Below are 6,841 nucleotides of genomic sequence, written 5' to 3'. Positions count from 1 at the left end.
GAGGGCTGCCTTGGGTATGCCAGACGCCGCCTTCGTTGCCGACACCGTTAGGTTTCCGGCGGCTGTGCTTGGCCCTAACAAACTGGCAGGCGCGGGACACTGGCCAGTGACCAGGCCCTGACCTGCAGAGTCCCTAACACTCGGGGGAGCAGAGCATGGCTCTGCGGCAGCAGAAGTACACGAACCGCCCGGAAAAGCGGCCCGCGACATCGAGGAGACGACATCGACGCCGCCAGCAGCGAGCTGCTGGGACCCCGAATCGTCACCGCAGATTGAAACCGCACACGACAATTTGCTCATCGTGCAGCCTGACCGTGCTGCGCTTCGACGTGTGCACCCGTCAACGCTTTAATAAAAGCGAAGCCGAAGAAGCACCTGGATTGTCACCCGTGCAAGCGGGGGCCTATGGCTTTGCGTAACAGACGCACGGAGACTAGCTCAACGTTCGACTGCCGCTCGGCGAGTGCCGGCGCAGCCGGGGTGGGGGTGCTTTATGGGCTCGGGTGCGGCGGCCGGTTGCGCGCGCGCCCCATTGGTCGGCGGCCGCAACAGGGCGAGCTGGTAAAGGTGCGGCGGCGGCTGGCGGCGGGTGCCACTGTGTGGGGAGACGCTGACTAGAGCGGAGCGCTTGCTACTGGTGTTGCTGCTGCCGTACGTTGGTTCGAGATGCCGCCCAAGACTAGCGGGAAGGCCGCCAAGAAGGCTGGCAAGGCGCAGAAGAACATTTCGAAGGGCGACAAGAAGAAGAAGCGCAAGAGGAAGGAGAGCTATGCCATCTACATCTACAAGGTGCTGAAGCAGGTGCACCCTGACACGGGCATCTCGTCGAAGGCGATGAGCATCATGAACAGCTTCGTGAACGACATTTTCGAGCGCATTGCGGCCGAGGCTTCTCGCCTGGCGCACTACAACAAGCGCTCGACCATCACGTCCCGCGAGATCCAGACCGCTGTGCGGCTGTTGCTGCCTGGCGAGCTGGCCAAGCACGCCGTGAGCGAGGGCACGAAGGCGGTGACCAAGTACACGAGCTCCAAGTAAGGAGGTGGCTCTGGAATGGAAGGAAGGATGGAGAAGGCTCCTCCGTTGCGAGAGCGGCAAAACGGCCCTTTTCAGGGCCACCAACTTGCCATTTGCGGGAAGGGCGGAATTGTTGTTGTTGTTGTTTGTGTGGACGGCTGTGATGTGATGTATGTGTGCATTGTGATTGTGGGTGGGGGGGGGCGCGTCAAAGCGTGTTGCGGGGTACGGCCACGAGGTTGGTCGCCGTGGCGTGGAATGGTGGCACGCCTCGTTGGAGTGGTTTTGACCCATTGGTGTTGGTGTGTGTGTGTGTGTGTGTGTGTGTGTGTGTGTTACCTGTCTGCGAGGGGGGACAGTGCGATCGGCGACTTTTGTGTCACCGTAACGACGGCCGTTTGCGGGTTTGTTTTTTGCACATCATACATGGCGAGGGTGAAATGTGAAATGTTTTTGTTTGGTTTTTTTTTTTGTTTTTTTTTTTGCCGCCCACTATTCCCTTTGCTGTACGCCGAGTTTGACAATGGTGCGACGTAACTGCAGCGTGGAGGTGTGTGAGTGACGTTGAAGTGAACGTGCCATTAAGACGCATTGTTGTTGTATTGTACTGTACGTGTACGGCGACACGCACGATGATGTACCATTCGACTCTGATTTTTGATAGCCGTGTTTGACTGATTGCGTACGACGCACGCACACCGATGTCGTCATTCAAGATGCACGCGTGTCCAGTGCAGTACAGTAAGCGCGACGCTAGACGACGACGACGGCGGCGGCGGTCGTTTGTTTGGCGAATGTCTGTACACGTGTTTGTCTGTGTCCATCCGGTATGTATTTGTTTGTTTGTTTGAAAGTGTTTTGTGTGTCGGTGACGTGGTCCGATCCGTCGCCCCCTGAGTAACTGTCGATCGGCGCGATAGACCGGCGTCACGCAACTGAACCGAAGTCGTGGGCACACCCGTCATACTGTTGTACACCGTCGCGCTGAGAACGGTAACGAAAGGTTGACTTTGATCGGTCGAATGTCTGGGCAGAACGTGAGGAATGAGGCAAGAGTGCAAGGAGGAAAGGACAGAGGGGGGGCAAAAGAGAGAGAGGAAGGGAAAAAGGGGAGAAACGCATTCGTAGAGCAACGGAACGTTCCCGTGTCGGAGGCGTATTGGAGCCGCACTGAAATGCGTTTAACGGCGGCGCGGCTGCAAGTGTCTGCCGTGGTGAACGTTACCTTTGACGGCTGCATTGGGCTTTGCCTTTGCTTTCGCTTTTCGCTTTCCCGGATGTACGTAACGTTTGTTGATATGGTTCTGAGGAAGAGTGTATGACAGTGCCGTGCCGTCCATGTTCGTGTGCCCTCCCATTGTGTGTATGCTATTGTCTGTGTACTTGAATGATGTATGTAGGTGTTAGTGGACATGTTTTACCAGTGGGGGGAAATGGATGTCACGGTGGAGATGACGCACCCTCCGTACAGAAAGGTGTCGAGAAAGTGAGTGTGTGTGTGTGTGTGTGTGTGTGTGTGTGTGTGTGTGTGTGTGTGTGTGCGCGTCCGTGAATTGGCAGTGTTTGGAGGTGGGCGTGCCCTGCATGTGGCCCGGAAGGCTGTTCGTTTGGCGGTAGTGTTGTGTGGACAGGGGAGGGGCATGCGTAACGCTGCTGGCATGGCATTTCGGGAGATGGGAGGGGGGAAACGAGGAGCGGCGGCCAAAGACGGGACGGGGAGGGGCGCGGTGTGGGTGGCTTGCGCCTGTGCTCGGCGTTGTGGTTTGTGCAAAAGAGGAGGAGAAAAACAATGAGTTGCCAGGGAGGGGAGCGGTGTTGTGTTGTGGTTGTCGTGGTGTAGCCGCAGACGCGGCTGTCAGTGAACGTGGCGAGACGGACGGATGCGCGGAGGGGCGGGGGCGGCGCATTTCGCCGGTGCCGTGCCGTGCCATGCCTGAAAGCCGCGTGGTCGCTGTGTTGTTGGTGGCGTGGGGGCGAGGAGAGTACCGTACGGGTGTGCTTGTGCGCCGGAAATGGCACACTGCGCCTGCCCGTCTTGGAGGCTGATGGCTGTGGTGTGGAAATGGGGCGCGGTGATGTTGAAGCAGTTGAAGAACAGAAAAGAAACCAAGAAGAAAACGGAAGGCGTGATGCGGCGGTGGTGGTGAGAGCGGGAAAAACAAAACAAAACAAAAGAACGAAAAAAAAACAACAAGAAACAAAAAAGAAAACAAAAAGTCTATCAATATTAAAATGTAAATGGAAATGGAAATGGACCCAGGTATAACCTCCCTGCACAAATAGCAGAGAGTCCGATGGTAATAAAAATGTGCCAGAATGTTAACGTCCCTACAAAACAAACCCAACGATAATATTAATGAAAGAATGAACCGTATGTAACATTGCAACAGACACAATGAAACCTGATAAATTGTATAAGGGCAGCAGCGTTGACCTTTGGCCCTGTATTCAGAATAAAAAGAGCCAAAGATCGTTACCCCAATGAAAAAAAAAGACACTGAAACACGTATGTAACATAGCAGCGATGGCGAGACATTGTAGCATCTGTGACCAGAGAGTTTGCGCTGGACTGCGCGAGTGTTGCGAGCGGTTCTCAGTCAGTCAGTCAGTCAGTCAGTCAGTCAGTGAGTCGTTGCGAGTCTGTAGCTCTGTGTAGTTGAGGGCTGTACTCTGTCAGTAGTCGTCGCGTGCAGTACGCTAATAGTCGTCATGCAGAGCGGTCGGTCAGTAGTAGGAGCCGAGTGCGGTTGTGTGATGTAGGCGGTCGGCAACACTGGTCAAGATGGTGAATAAGGTATACTGCTGTTAATTAATATAATCATTAGATAGTGAAAAATTTCATTTATTGTAATTATTCTCCAACAAGTTCCCCAATAATAATGTTTATTTCAAAAGCATTTTTCAAACATTTAATGTTTTATTGAACTAAAGAGTTCGTTGCACTTCACATTTCATTCCACTTCTTTGAAGAAAAATTTCACTAAAATCACAAAAAAAGAGAATATTATTATTTGCAATGCAGTTCCTCCAAGCGCTGCGCAACAACAAGAGCAGAAATGTGACATCCATTTATTCGGAGGTAAGACTTTAATTCTGATTGTTTTGCACAGGGCCAAAGACCGATATTTCGGTTTAATTGAAGTTTCTTGTCACTGAACGGACTTTAAATGTTGTGAAGAATTTATATTTGAGTCAGATTGCGAATTTCACATTTTTGTTGCCATTTTCAATACCTCTCATTGTGGGCGAGGTTACAATTAGCGCAATGTCCATTAGCATCCGAAAATAACATTGTCCATTATTTGAAAGTTTGCGGGGAGGTTACAACACACACAAAAAAAACAAAAAAAAAAAAAAATTGCATTTATATCCGCTCCTCAATTGTAGATACCCCTTACACAGCTGTGTGCAATGAATGAGTGCTGGCTGGTAATTAATTGCACTCCTTGGAGGGAAATGCCATAGGAAGTGGTCTTTAAAAAGTGAATGTTTTTCGTTAAAAGACAAAAGGTACTTTAGAAAAAAGTAATAGTGGGGCGTTTGTTGTTGAACAAAGTAAGTACAATGAACATACGTTATCAGATTTGCGCAATGCAGCTTCACACTACCTTTTGATTATAACACAATATACTATACATCGTCCCGAACCGTGACCAGAGTCGCGAGACGAGCAGAGCACGCCGCCGACGCCCGCTCAGTACAACCGTCCACCCGCTACTACTGTCGACCGACTACTACCTCTCCCGACTCGCGCTACAATATATATAACAACTGTTCCCGGCGACCCGGTGCGTGCCACTACTGTCGTCTGGCGCGGTCCAAGCGCCGACTAGCAACGATAAATAACTCTCTGGTCAGACAGAGATGCTGTCATGCCTCGCCATCGCTCTGGTAATGGAACACGCAGTGGCGGAGCCAAAGACTGTGTTGTCGAGGTCGAGTGCGAGCGGGAAGAGAGGCAGCGTCGGCACGGAGATGCAAGCGAGCGCGAGACGCACGGGTGCTGCGGCGTGGCGCGTTTGCGGTCGGCGCCTTTGGTGGCAACGGCCGGGACAAGCAGCGGTGTATGGTGTGGTGCGGGGCGGACAGGGGCGGCGGTGGACGGGGAGGAGGAGGCGGCGCGACGACGGCATGGGGGCGAAAACGGGTTCGGGGGACGGCGGATGTTGAGAGGCGTCACGCGCGGACAGGACACAGACACAGACACAGAGACACACAGATTGGAAAGGGAGGGTGCGCGGTAGTAGTTGGGAATGTGCGTACCGTGCGGGATGGGAGTGGGCGAGGAACACGGTCGTGGCCCCCTGTTTTGGGTGCGTGTGATGACGTCGGTGTGTTGTGGGAAGGGAAGGTGCTGTGGCGGCGGCGCGTAATGGGCGTAGGCCGAAAAGAGAAAGGAACGTGGGCAGTGTGTTGGCAAGCGTCGGTTCGACTGCGACGTTGATGGGCAGGGCAGGGCAAGGTTAATGGTGGTAGGAGTAGGCGTGTGGGCGCAAAAAAATCTGCCGCTGCAGGCGGTGCCGTAACCGCCATGGCGGGAAGGAGAGAGGGCCAAAGAAAGAAAGAAAGAAAGACAGAAGGAAAAAAAAAAAAAGGAGGGGGGGGGGGCGAAAGTGGAGAGGCGGTGGTGTGAGAAGGGCGGGGGCGGAAGGAAGGCAGGAAGGACAAGAGGCGAGGCGACGGCTTGCTTTGTGTATCGGTCGGTCTCTGGCTATGCTTCGTTTTCTGCAGCAGGGTCGGTGCGCGGCGTGGCTCGCGGCAGTGGGAACGCCTGGCGGCTGGACGGCCAGCAATGCGGTTGGATGGGCGGCCACAGCACCGCACCTGTGCCCGAGGAGGAGACGCTGGCGGCGGGCCCTGAGGTGAGGCCGGCTCGGCTGGGGCTGTGGATGTGGATGTGTAGGTGTGCGCCGCTGCTGCAACAACGAGTAAAACGCGAGAAGAAGGGATGGCGGTAGAGAGGAGAGGAAAAAAAAAAAAAAAATAAAAGGTCGTGTTGTGTTGATGCGCAGGCAGACGCGTACAGAGAGACGAGCCCGGTCTGCAGCAGGGTGTGGCCGTGCCGAGTGCAGAGCAGCGGCGGCTCGGTTCGGTTCGGCCCGGCCCGGCGGGCCGCGCTGTTGTCGCGGACGTGAGCGCCCCCTGGCGGGTGGCCGGAGGCGGCGCGGCGTGTTGGACGTGTGGCTGGTGGCAGTGCACAATTTGCGAGTGGCTGGCGGTGTGGTGTGGCGGTTGGCGCGTCGGGCGGCGGAGAGGTATGTGTTGCGGGCGCCCTTTGCTGCGCTGCGTCGTTGCGTGTGCCGTACAGGGCGGGCGCTTGTCGACTGTGTGGGCGGTGTGGCGAATTGGCGTGAAACGGCTGCCGAGAGGTGTGTGGTAGCGAGCCGGTCGGTGTCAGTGCGAAGGGGAATGTGCGTGCGTTTGGCGGTTTCGGTGTGCTTTTTGCGGCGTGAGAGTGGGAATTAGTGGGGCCGGCTGTTGTGTTGGTTCCTTGTGTCTTGTGTCGCGTAGCTTGATGGCAACGTGGAAGGACGCCGGTTTCGTTTCGAGCCTTGCGTGTGGTTGTCGACGTTGACTGGTTGGCGTGTGCCGATGCACGTGCATGTGTGGGTCGCGAGTGCGTGTTTGGCTGGCTGTGTGTGTGTGTGTGTGTGTTTTGGGGGGGAAGGGGGAGGCGGTGGTGAAAGTGCAGTCGTTGCCACGGGCGTCGTCGGGTGGGGCTGGGGCTGTGCGCCGTGGCGGAAAGGTGGTAGGTTGCGGGAAGCGAGCCCGTCGTTGACGGTGTCGCGTGAGGTGTGAATCGAGTGGGGCGCGGGGCGCGAGA

Source organism: Schistocerca serialis, unplaced genomic scaffold, assembly GCF_023864345.2.
Source record: "Schistocerca serialis cubense isolate TAMUIC-IGC-003099 unplaced genomic scaffold, iqSchSeri2.2 HiC_scaffold_1298, whole genome shotgun sequence".
Classification (NCBI taxonomy): Eukaryota; Metazoa; Arthropoda; class Insecta; order Orthoptera; family Acrididae; genus Schistocerca; species Schistocerca serialis.
This window is presented reverse-complemented; position numbering follows the sequence as displayed.